Below are 13,983 nucleotides of genomic sequence, written 5' to 3'. Positions count from 1 at the left end.
TTTTTGATTTGTTTTACATACTTTCCTTTAACGCAATCAATGCATTGTTCTAAATATGAGAACTCTAGTGGGGGAAGAATCTCACTTTTAATTAGTCTTTATATTCCCCCTTCGAAATATGGCCCAAGCGATAGTGCCATAATTTCGATGAGTAGTGAGTTCTCATTATTTTCTTTTGTTCTTTGTTCGACGCGGAAACTTGCTCATTCACATTACACACATAATGCACTTTTTCATGAAGTGATAATAAATAAAGCTCATTGTGAAGTAAAGCATCACCCACATAAGCATTATTAAACCATATGGCACACTTGCCATGTCCGAAATAACATTCATAATGGTCTTTATCCAAACATGAAACACTAATTCATAATGGTCTTTATCCAAACATGAAGGAACATATAAAACGTGTGTAAGAAAAAGCTTGAATCCGTCAGCTAACTCCAAGGAGATGTCGCCGATACCTTCAACTTCTGCTTGGACACCATTTGTGACTTCAATGCTTCTTTCACTTCTTTGCGTAGTCCTCGTCGAATGGAATCCCTGTAATGAATTTGCAACATGAACAGTTGCACCTGAGTCAATCCACCAAGTAGATTTCAAAAACTGTGTATACATGGATTCATTTAGAAAGGAAACAATGTTGTTACCTCTCTTTGCCATTATGGACTTTAACCAATCATGGCAATCTTTCTTGTAATGCCCAGTCTTTTTGCAGTGGAGACAAGTGTCTTTGTCCACTTGAAAAGACTTCTACTGATGGTGATACTGCATGGAAGATTTTGTTGGGTAACGTAGCATAAATTCAAAATTTTCCTACGCATGTTCAGATCTTCCTATGGAGAGACCAGCAACGAGAGAGGGGTAAGAGCATCTTCATACCTTTGAAGATCGCTAAGCGGAAGCGTTGCTAGAACGCGGTTGATGGAGTCGTGCTCGCAGCGCTTCCGATCTAGTGCCGAACAACGGCACCTCCGCGTTCAACACACGTGCAGCCCGGTGACGTCTCCCGCACCTTGATCCAGCAAGGAGGAGGGAGAGGTTGGGGAAGAAGTACAGCAACACGATGGCGTGGTGTCGGTGGAGAGATGAGGTCTCCCGGCAGGGCTTCGCCAAGCACCGGCGGAGAGGAGGAGGAAGAAGAGCAGGGCTGCGCCGAGAGAGAGGGAAAACTGTGTTCCCCAAAGGCCAAAAGTGCCCACTATATATAGGGGAAGGGGATAGGGGGTGCCACCCCTAGGGTTCCCACCCTAGGGGGTGCGGCAGCCCTCCCAGATGGGTGGTGCGGCGGCCAGAGGGGGAGGAGGGGGTGGCGCACCCACTGGTGGGCCTTAGGCCCACCTGGCTTAGGGTTTGCCCCCCCTTTTCTCTCCCTTGCGCAATGGGCTGAGTGGGGAGGCGCACTAGCCCACCTAGGGGCTGGTTCCCACCCCCACTTGGCCCACCTTGCCTCCCGGGGTCATTGCCCCCCTTCGGTGGTCCCCCGGGGCCACCTCCGATGGTCCCAGTGGTCCCGGTACGTTACCGGTGATGTCCGAAACACTTCCGGTGTCCGAAACCATCCGTCCTATATATCAATCTTTACCTCCGGACCATTCCGGAGCTCCTCGTGACGTCCGGGACTCCGAACAAATTTCGGTAACCTCGTATAACAATTCCCTATAACCCTAGCGTCATCGAACCTTAAGTGTGTAGACCCTACGGGTTCGGGAGACAGGCAGACATGACCGAGACACCTCTCTGGCGAATAACCATCAGTGGGGTCTGGATACCCATGGTGGCTCCCACTTTCTCCATGATGATCTCATCGGATGAACCACGATGTCAAGGATTCAATCAATCCCGTATACGATTCCCTTTGTCTGTCGGTATAGAACTTGCCCGAAATTCGATCGTCGGTATACCTATACCTTGTTCAATCTCGTTACCGGTAAGTCTCTTTACTCGTTCCGTAGCACGTCATCGTGTGACTAACTCCTTAGTCACATTGAGCTCATGATGATGTTCTACCGAGTGGGCCCAGAGATACCTCTCCGTCATACGGAGTGACAAATCCCGATCTCGATTCGTGCCAACCCAACAGACACTTTCGGAGGTACCCGTAGTGCACCTTTATAGTCACCCAGTTACGTTGTGACGTTTGATACACCCAAAGCACTCCTACTGTATTCGGGAGTTGCACAATCTCACGGTCGAAGGAAAAGATACTTGACATTAGAAAAGCATTAGCATACGAACAATACGATCTAGTGCTAGGCTTAGGATTGGGTCCTGTCCATCACATCATTCTCCCAATGATGTGATCCCGTTATCAATGACATCTAATGCCCATGATCAGGAAACCATGATCATCTATTGACTAACGAGCTAGCCAACTAGAGGCTTGCTAGGGACACATTGTGATCTATTCATTCACACATGTATTACTGTTTCCTGTTAATACAATTATAGCATGAACAATAGACGATTATCATGAACAAGGAAATATGATAATAATCATTTTATTATTGCCTCTAGGGCATATTTCCAACAGATTTTCCATGTGGCTTTGAAGGGGACCCATTGCTATGGTGATTGAAGTTCCTTTTCTTTTCCTTCACATAGTTCAGAGCGCCACCATGAGAAGTTTTAAGTCTCCTCTTCTTGAACACACATGGCTATGGTCTTTTCTATGTCCCATTTTTCAGGCGACATGTTGTAGTTGGCAATAAAAGTCTCGAACTCTTTTGGCAACGAAGCCATAACCAGGTGGACAAGGAGCGCAGGTTTGAGCTCCAAGTCCAAATCCATGGGTTTTAGCTTAGCTGCCATGTTGCTCATCCTCAGGATGTGCTCTCTTATGCCATGTCCACCGCCTGTGTACTTTTCTGTCACCAGTTGTTTTAGCACCCGAGTGGCATAAATCTTTGAAGAAACAGTGAACTGGCTCTTTATCTTTTCGACGAACTCCCCTGCGGAAGCACACTCTCGAATTGAGCCCGCAATAGGGTTCTCAATCGTGTTCTTTATAAAGGCCATACACTTTTTGTTGGCGGTGTGCCACTTTTGGTTGTCAAGGGTGTATGACATCTCCAATGAAGCATAATCCCTCCTCTTTTTGTCCCATGCACCATCATCATCAGCTGTCTCTCTGACTGGCTCTGTAGGTCTGACCGGTTAAGAAGTGTCCACAACTGAGTCCACCTGAGCACAGACAAAGGTCATATCGACTTTATTTCTCCATTCAGAGTAGTTTTAACACCTGAGGGTTGAAATCTCTTTAATGTAGCCCATCAAGTAAAATCCTCCTGGAAAACCACAATGATGTGAGAATGTGATAACAGTTGCATGCATTAATCCGTTGGCCAAAATTAAAACATACAACCGTTTATGCAATTTAATTCTATATTATCATTAGGAAAAATTAGAAATAAATGCACATTTTACAATGATAACCCACAAGTATGGGGATCAATTGTAGCCTTTCTCGATAAGTAAGAGTGTCGAACCCAACGAGGAGCTAAAGGTAGGACAAATATTCCCTCAAGTTCTATCGACCACCGATACAACTCTACGCACACTTTACGTTCGCTTTACCTAGAACAAGTATGAAACTAGAAGTACTCTGTAGGTGAAAGGATAGGCTAGCAAGAAAAGAAAGAACACGTAAATAAAACTAGGGGCTGGTTAGAAACAATTACGTGAGTGTGGAAAGGTTGTGGTAGGAGTTGCGGAATTGTCCCTAAGCAATTGTCTACGTTACTAGACCAATAGCAAGTTTTATGTGGGAGAGGCCACTGCTAGCATGTCATCCCTTGCTTGGAATTCTATGCACTTATGATTGGAACTATTAGCAAGCATCCGCAACTACTAACGTTCATTAAGGTAAAACCCAACCATAGCAATAAGATATATTGGTCCCCCTTCAATCCCGTATGCATCAATTTCTATGCTAGGCTGAAGCTTCTGTCACCCTTGCCCTCCAATACATAGTCCTATCAACATACAACTAACCCTATGATGTGATCCACACGCACGCTCATATGATGGGCACCAAAGGACAACAACATAACCACAAGCAAATTAAACCAATCATAGCAATTCATCAATCACCGATAGGACAACGAAAATCTACTCACACATCATAGGATGGCAACACATCATTGGATAATAATATGAAGCATAAAGCACCATGTTCAAGTATAGGGTACAGCGGGTTGCGGGAGAGTGGACCGCTGAATATAGATGGGGGAAGGTGATGGAGGTGTTGGTGAAGATGAGGGAGGTGTTGGTGTAGATCACCGTCACATGATGATGTCCCGGGCGGTGTTCCGGCGCCGCCGGGAGAGGGGGGGAGAGAGCCCCTGATACGTCTCAAACGTATCTATAATTTTTGATGGTTTCATGCTGTTATCTTGTCATCCTTGGATGTTTTATGTACCTTTTATATCTTTTTTGGGACTAACTTATTAATTCAGTGCCAAGTGCCAGTTCCTGTTTTTTCTGTGTTTTTGGCTCTTTTCATATCTGATTTTGGAACGGAGTCCAAACGGAATAAAATCCCCGAAATATTTTTTTCCTGGCGGAAGAAGATCAGGGGGCTTGAGGGCCAAGCGAGGAGGGCTACAGGGGGCCCACAAGCCCCCTATCCGCCACCAGGGGGCGGCGGCCAGCAGGCTTGTGGCCTCCCTGGCGCCCCCTGACCTAGATCCTTCGCCTATATATTCCCTAAAATACAGAAAAAAATCAAGGGATCCACGAAAATACTTTTCCGCCGCTGCAAGCTTTCGTTTCCGCGAGATCTCATCTGGAGACCCTTCCCGGTGCCCTGTTGGAGGGGACTTTGGAGTTGGAGGGCTTCTACATCAACATCATCGCCCCTCCAATGACTCGTGAGTAGTTCACTTTAGACCTACGGGTCCGTAGTTAGTAGCTAGATGGCTTCTTCTCTCTCTTGGATCTTCAATACAAAGTTCTCCATGATCTTCATGGAGATCTATCCGATGTAATCCTCTTTGGAGTGTGTTTGTCGAGATCCGATGAATTGTGGATTTGTGATCAGATTATCTATGATATATATTTGAGTCTTTGCTGATTTCTTATATGCATGATTTGATATCCTTGTAAGTCTCCCCGAGTCTTGGGCTTTGTTTGGCCAACTAGATCTATGATTCTTGCAATGGGAGAAGTGCTTGGTTTTGGGTTCTTACCGTGTGGTGAACTTTCCCAGTGACAGTAGGGGCAGCAAGGCACACATCGTGTAGTTGCCATCAAGGGTAAAAAGGTGGGCTTTGTCGTAGGTATGAGATTGTCCATCTATATCATGTCATCTTGCTTAAGGCGTTACTCTGTTCTTTTGAACTTAATACACTAGATGCATGCTGGATAGCGGTCGACGTGTGGAGTAATAGTAGTAGATGCAGAAAGTATCGGTCTACTTGTTTTGGACGTCATGCCTATAGATATAATCAATGCCATAGATGACGTCACGACTTTGCGCGGTTCTATTAATTGCTCGATAGTAATTTGTTCACCCACCGTCTACTTGCTTTCATGAGAGAAGCCACTAGTAAGCACTACGGCCCCCGGATCTATTCACACCTATCGTTTCCACTTTCGCTTTTACTTTGCTTTGTTACTTTGTTGCTTTCAGTTCTCACTTTGCGAACAATCTATAAGGGATTGACAACCCCTTCATAGCGTTGGGAGCAAGCTTTTTGTGTTTGTGCAGGCACTTGTGATACTCCTTCACTGGATCGATACCTTGGTTCTCAAACTGAGGGAAATACTTACCACCGCTGCGCTACATCACCCTTTCCGCTTCGAGGGAACACCAACGCAAGGCTCCAAGGCCACGGGGGAAATCCTTTGCATATTTTCCTAGGAAGTCCCTTAAGGTGTAGCCGTAGCAGAAGGATTCCTGGTGCCATCAACACTCCTATTTCTAGCGCCATTGGAAGGTCTTTTGTTGCAGTAGCAGCCCCCCTTCTTCTTCTTCTTCCTTGACCTCCTCCCTAGATGGGAGAAGGGTTTCCCCTCTGGTCCATGGTCTCCATGGCGGCGGAGGGGCGAGAGCCCCTCCGAGATTGGATCTCTCTCTCTCTCTCTCTATGTCCTTCTGTTTCTGCGCTCCCAGATTTTGCCTTTCACCGTTTCTTAAATTCCCGGAGATCCGTATCTCCGATTGGGCTGAAATTTTAACACGGTTTTCTCCCGAATATTAGCTTTCTTGCGGCGAAAGAAGGCCCCCAACCGCCTTAGGGATTGGTCACAAGCCTGCCCGCGTGGCCCCACCCCAGTCCGCGGCTAGGGGGCTTGTGACCCCCTCGGGCATCATTTCACGTTGATTCTTCTTCCCAAAAATCATAAATATTCCATAAAAAATCACCGTAGGTTTTTTTATTGCGTTTGGACTTCGTTTGGTATGGATATTCTGCGAAACAAAAAACATGCAACAAACAAGAAGTGGCACTGGGCACTGGATCAATATGTTAGTCCCAAAAATAGTATAAAAAGTTGCCAAAAGTATATGAAAGTTGTAGAATATTGGCATGAAACAATCAAAAATTATAGATACGATGGAGACGAATCATACAACAACAATAAATCATGATTATGTTATCAACAATGTTGGTCATAAAAATAACAGAATCATATTTATTTCAATAATCAGTTTAATATGCTCTTAAAATTTAATTATCATTAAACTTTTATTTTCTCTTAAAAGAGCACCGTTATTTATTTGCACTGCAAAAACATGAATAAAAATTCATGAGCTTTTATACTTTTCTATTCAGAGTCATTGCTTTTATTTTTCTCTTTTCTAAAACAGAATTTTCGTTGAAAATTTTGAATAAAAAAAGAAAACTAAAATTGTTTGAATCTACCCAAAACTAGATAGAAATACAAAAAATGGGTCAGGGCTATCTGGGCCAAAACCGGCCTAGCCACCTTGCACCCCAGCCAGCTCCCGCGCAGCTCCACGCTGGTTCGGCCTGGGCCGTCGGCCTCCTCCCTTTGGCCCAAAAACGTGTTGGGGGGCTAGGGTTTCCCCCGCGGCCGTCGGATCAAATCCGAGGTCCAGCACGGATATAGCTAGGGCAAAAGGGATCCAACGCGGCTGCCACCTGGCACCCCAGCGAGCTCCCGCGCAGCTCCAGGCCTGGTTCGGCCTGGGCCGTCGGCCTCCTTCCTTTGGCCCAAAAAGCCTGCTAGGGGGCTAGGGTTTCCCCCGCGGCCGTCGGATCAAATCCGACGGTCCGGCACAGATATAGCTAGGGCAAAAGGGATCCAACACGGCTGGGGGAAACCCTAGCTCATTCCTCCCCCCGCGCCTCCATCTCTTTGCGCTCCCGCCGCCACTCTCTCGCGCAACGCAGCAGGGCCGCGGGGCTCTGGCCGCCGGCGCCGACGCCAAACTGTCGCGCCACACGTGCCTGCCTCCCCTTGCCCCTGCTCTTCTCCCTCTCTTTCCCCATCCACCACCTCCTGTTGCTGGAGAGAGAGGGACGGGAGCAGGACCATCCTCTGCTTCCCTTCTAGACGGCGGCCGACGCTTGAAACAGCGGCGCCACCCCTGCACCTTCGCCGCGCGCACGAGCACCTCTAGGGTGAACGCGCCAGTGTCAAACGACGCGGTGGTGGTGCCCTTTTCCCCGAGGGGTTGGTTCTTCGTCCAACGTCTCGTCTTGCCGATGCACGTCGAAATCTACAAGAACAGCGCGGCCTTGTGGCGGCGCACTTTGCCGGTGAGCCCAAGGCCCTTCTCCGGTGACTTTTCTGTATATTTGTTGTTGTTGTTCTTTGCCCTGTTCTAGGGTTCTTAGTGAGGAGGGGATTTGTTTTCTTTTCTTTTGCTAGCATTGTTAGGACACTTTGGATCGGATCGATCTGATCTTCGTGATAGTAGGGAGTAGGAGATGGGGATTACCTTCTCCCTAGCTCGAGGAGCTCGCCCGGGTGGCCATGACAGAGGGGCGACGGTGATGATTGCAGAGAGCGGTGTGATGGCGACTATGCTTCCCGTGAGCACTTCGCTACCCCTAGATCGGAAGGTGATGTCAGTGAGAAGACTGGCGGCGCGGTGAACCTCGTACTGCGTGCCCCGACCCCACCTCTTTATATAGCGCAAGTCATAGAGGGCCACCAACCATGGTTTGGTTGGGCGCCCCCGATCAGGACGTGAGGCAAGGGATCCGGTGGGCCGTTGGGCCCACACAAGAAAGAGATCATCCTAACAGTTAGCTCACGTACCAATCAATTCATCCTTCACCCAGCTTAATTCATTCATCCTTCGTCTAGCTTACTAAATGTAATTCCGCACACGTACGTAAATTGGTACGACTGTGTGTAAAGGAGCAATGTGATATGATTTTAATTTTTTTTTGCATTATTTACAAGGTAGTTGGGCCGGTTAAGTTGCGTGGACTGTGAAAGCTCAAACACCGAAAAGACATGTGTTTGTAAGGCATGAGGAAAAAAATGAAAAAAGATGAGTTGAAGGATCTAACTCACGACCTCCAAGACCCGACCAATTACAGCTAGCCAGGGACAGATCTAAGGGGGGACGAGGGGGGCTAGACCCCCGTCAATGAATTGATTCTTCTACAATGCTAGTAATTACTTCAGCCAAATTTTTTTAAACATGAAAGCTTTACCCCCTCCATGAGCAAACTTGCCCCCTTCATGCGTTCATCCTGGCTCCGTCCCTGTAGCTTGCCACTCGAACAAACACCTCCAGCTAGCCAATGGCAAGCAAACATATTTAAGAACATAGTGCACTGTTAGATTTGAAACATTTTTTATTTTCAGATTTTTTTTATCTTTTCAAATTCATATAATAATAATAACTGTGAATTGCTTAGTATTCATGGAAAAAGGAACAATTTTGAAGTCCTGAATAGTTTTACAACATGTGAACAGATTTTTTTTAATTTGGTATGTTTTAAAACAACACAAATAAAATTTGAAATGAGATTTTTTTTAATTCACAAAGATGTTTTGAAAACATGAAACTTTTTTAAAAAACAAGAACAATTTTCGAAATTGCATGCATTTTTGAAGTTAGTAACTTGTTTTGAACATTCTGAACAATTTCTGCAATTGTGTATTTTTGAAACACGAACACTATTTCTAATTTATAAACAATTCACTAAAGCAAGATTGTTTTTGAATTTGGTCCATTTTTCAAATATATTTCAAATAAAATTCTCCAACTATTTTCGAGAACACACACATATTAAAAAATGGAAAACTTTTATTATTTTAATTATTAAGCTAGATCACGTATCAACCATACATCCTTCGTCCAACTTAACCAATTCATTATTTATCAAGCTTACCACATGCAGCTTCGCACAACTATATAAATTGTTACGACTGTAAGTGAATGAGCAATGTTGGACTATTTAAGATATTTTTGCCTTTGGAACATTTTTTAAACTGCATTTTTTAAATTCTCAAAACAATTTCAAAAACACAAGCATTTTTCTAAAAAATGAGGACAGTTTTCGAATTTTTATTTTTAAACAAGAACAAAATTGAAATTTCCGAACAATATTAAAACAGGAACACAATTTTACAATTCAGAATATTTTCGGAAAATTTGAATAAATTAAAATTCTGAACATTTTTCAAAAACTATGAATTTACGAAAATAATAATAATAAACTTGGAAAGGAAAAAATAAAAAATAAAAGAGAAAGGTACAAAAAATATAAAATAGAAATAGAACAAAAATAAAAAAGTAAAACTGGGCGATGAAGTCCGTGACACATTGTGTGAAGCTCCGATTATTTGCCGGCACATTAGCAAATAGGATTTTTACAACCATGTGGGCAGGAAAATAAGTGGTTTGGCCCAGAACGTGACCAAGAACGCACATTCCACAGATGAAATTTTGGACGAACCTTTTTGTTCGTTTTCTAGTAGACGGACACGCTAAAATTTGGTATCACCTCGAAATGAGAAAAATAATCTTTACAACGGTGAACGGATGAAAATATTTAGTAGAAACACACCTTATTTAATTACTCCCTTCATTTCTACATATAAGGTGTATTTTCTTTAAGTCAAACTTGTCTAACTTTGACCGAGTTTGTAGACCAAAATATCAAGGTCTAAAATACCAAATCATTATCACCAGATTTATCATGCAATATATTTTATATTTTATATATTTGGTATTGTAAATCATTATATATTTTACTATAATGTTGATCAAACATAGACATCGTTTGACTTTTTAAAAAACTAATACACCTTATATTTAGGAACGGAGGGAGTATTACTAAACCAAACGTCTTTGCATTGCAACAGGAAAAATCAACTGCTCCTATGAATCGGCCGGGTCAAGGACTTATGTCATGAGACAATGGTCTTATGACAAAAAAGGATGGGTTATTTGATCAGGACATGGGTATTTGTTTTTAGAAAAGGACATGGGTATGATTCCCAGTTAATTAATCTGACTGAACAACGTTAACTTTCTTCTTAATTCATCCTTTTCATTACTATTTGGTACATTCTGAAATTTAAACGTTGAACATGAATAAATAGCAAAATCAACAGATCTGAAGTAATGGCGGCAGGAAGCAAACCAGCCCAGACTAACAATTGGGGCAGCAAGCTAACCAGTTGGGCGTAATAGTTGCAGCAAGCATTTACTAAAAAAGAAAAAAATGCAGCAAGCATACTCTGGTCATGTTTTTAGTTTAAAAAACTTTGTTTCTTGTGTGTAGCTCATATCAAAACATATTTAGTCAAGAAAATTTATAGACACGTTTCTTTTCTTGGAGGGATTCATATCAACATGTTTGATGCTTCCCGGGTTTGAACTGAATCTGTAAATATATTCCATTAAAAGAGATTCTATTAATATATGCTTGAAACCCTGAAATAAAGCTACGAATCTGATTTATTCATGTTACATCATACATTTATTATCTATATCTACTTTGTGCTTCATAATTTTTAAAACGGAAGATATACCCTCAGCCTCTGCATCTGGTTGATTCATGTAGTCATTTTATTAATTATTCACAAAGACCTTATAAAATAATCATACCCCTTGATGAAAGGGTGTCATATTTTCAAACCGAATACCAGCACCAAAGCCTACATTTTATTTGAATGTACCAGACGAATACCCCCTTTATTTAATTATATGAACATTTTTCACATTGTGTAAGCATTTTTTTTTTGAATGTACGAAACTTTTTATTTAATTATATGAACATTTTTCGTATGTTCATATAATTAAATAAAATATGTTCATATAATTAAATAATTAAAAATGCTTACAAAATTTTCGTATGTTCATATAATTAAATAAAATGTTCATATAATTATTTCAAAACTTGTGTATTTTTTGTAAGCATTCCAAAAAGTTTTGTACACATATAATTAAATAAAATGTACGCCACACTTCAAAAAATGCACAAGTTTCAAAAATGTGTATGTGAAATTTTAATACATGTTGGAATAAGAAAAAGAAAAAAGAAAAGAAAAGCGAAGAAACAAAAAAAACAAAGTGTAAAGTGGAAAAAACTGAAGAAAACCATTGAAAAACAAAGAAAACAGAAACATAACATAGAAAAAAAAGGGAGAAAAACAATGGTAACGGAAGAAAACAAAAACAAAACTAAAAAAACCGACTCGACCGATCGAACGCAACGATCAGCCGCGCACGAGCTTATGGGCCAGCCCGCTACATCTGACATATAGCCCAGCTCAGGCATTGAAGAGATACGAGAGGACCAAAGGAACAAAGGAACACCACACCACTGGCGGCCGCCTCGGTCAAGAAATCCGCCATGAAACAGAAGAACTTTCCCTCTCCACCCCGTCGCGCCTCCATCTTGCCGTCGACTCCAATTTCGACCCCGTTTCCTCAAGAACCGGGAGAAGTCTTCTCCTCTATGTGCCCCCGCCTTGGTAACTCGCCGTCCTCTTCAATACACCGCTTCCTCCAAGAACCGACAGAAGTCTTCCTCTCTCTCCGCCCCCATCTTGGAACCTCACCGCCGTCTCTTTGCCTACCTCGGTCCCCTATGGCTTCTCTATAGAGTTTTCCTCCCAATCTTCTCATGGAGATTGTGCGGCATTTCTTAGTCGCCCTATGACTTCTCTACAGAGTTACCCTCATCGTGTCTAGTTTTATAATCTCGCGGCATTTGTTGAAGAAAATGCCGGTGAATCCATCAGGGCCTGGCGCCTTGTCGCTCGAAAGGTCATTAATTGCCTCGCGGACCTCCTGCTCCAAGATGGTTGCATCGATCTCACATGCAAGTCAAGCATATCGACGTTTAGTTTTTCCCAATTATCGGGATTTGTTTTCATTATTTAGGCAGAGAGCACAAATGGGTGTCAATACAGATGTGATGACCATAGCGCTTTCGAGTGGCTGCCATCTTAGGGGCAATCTAAACAATTTTTTGATCTGGTGCAAATTAAAATAAGTATTTTATACCAATTGTTTATTTAAAATTATTTAATCATATTAGATTACTAATACATCAACGACTTTATTTTCTAGTATTATTTAACTGACTAACCACATAAACAAGGTTGTGTAATATTAATTATGACATCAATTTTTATCATTTTTATGTTTGTTACTCATAAGAATCAGCGCTACAAAAATTTAAATGTATGTTTAAATAAAAGATGGAAAATTTTATAAACTATCCAGGAGATATCCACATATTTTTGTGTATATGTATGTGTTGGTATATATTTAAATATTATCAAATATGATTGTAGAGATCTCTAAAATTGTATTGTGTGAATAACATCTTAATAGCGGTGTCTAGTATATTATTAGCTAAACATATTTATAGAACCTTTGAGAGTATAAATTGAACCATTTCCAAATGAGACAAGTAAGGTTCAGTAATAAGTTGGCAAAATGTCCGTAGGGGTGAACCCCTCAATATATTATATACTCCTATCAATCATTGTCTATTTTAGTTGCTCTGGGAGAACTGTTATGTATTCTGTTGAAATCGTGACATTAGTTAATCAGCATGATTTTGTTGCTGTTATTTCTTCTCGTATGATGCTGAAGTACTCTGTCTAGGAAGGAGCTGAGTGCAGCGAGAGAACGCATGCTCCGGCCGTGGTGGTGCGTGCGGAGAGCATTCATGAGATTTTGAACATGCGGACCGGGCTGAAGACATTTCGGGCATGTTTGCATACTTGGTTCAGTTGGACCTGGTTGAACATATGCAGACAAAAGAAACAACATTTACATGTTAATTGATTGTTTACATGTCCTCTCCTTACATCGTAGTGACGTCTCTACACATCGTGTTTAGTTGCTTGCATTGTATGTGGTCACATCAGTGCATGTTATTTGGTTACATACGAGCATTGACTTGTGGTCACCTTGTATCCTACTTGGTGAGCTTACCAATACTACTAGATATGATCTTACACATCTTGTTAAGCACAAAAGTGAAGAAGAACGGTTGCCATTTCATGTTGTTCCCCGTGCCATTCTTCTTGTCCTTTGCTGCTGCCTTTTGAGAAGCAGCATGAGCAACAACTTTGGGCTGACCCAGCACAAATGAAGAAACCGTAGGCGGCACCTCGAAAACCTTTGAATTAAGAGGCATCTGCTCCATAGGAGGCTAGGGGTCCTCGACATAGGACGGCGAGAACTGACTCTCGGATAGCACGAACGCCTGACTAATCTCTTGTGTATGTGTGGTCATGTCCTACAAACGTAAGCGTCATGAACTATCAAATCCATCAAAGCATACCACACATCAACACAGCAGAACAGAGCACTAACCTTGGACACATATGAATGATCTTGTTCAACACTTGCACACTACCAGCAAACCATCCATGACCACTAGCTACCAACACTTGCCCACATGGAAACGACCCCGAGTATGCTGCAAATCCATCACAGGCTAGCTACTACAACACCACAGTCAAACAGATCGGACGATCTAACCCTACCACATGGAAAGTGTGACAGCCCGATGCCGACGTTCC

This window comes from Hordeum vulgare, chromosome 1H (assembly GCF_904849725.1).
Source record: "Hordeum vulgare subsp. vulgare chromosome 1H, MorexV3_pseudomolecules_assembly, whole genome shotgun sequence".
Lineage (NCBI taxonomy): Eukaryota > Viridiplantae > Streptophyta > Magnoliopsida > Poales > Poaceae > Hordeum > Hordeum vulgare.
Note: the sequence above shows the minus strand (reverse complement) of the source record.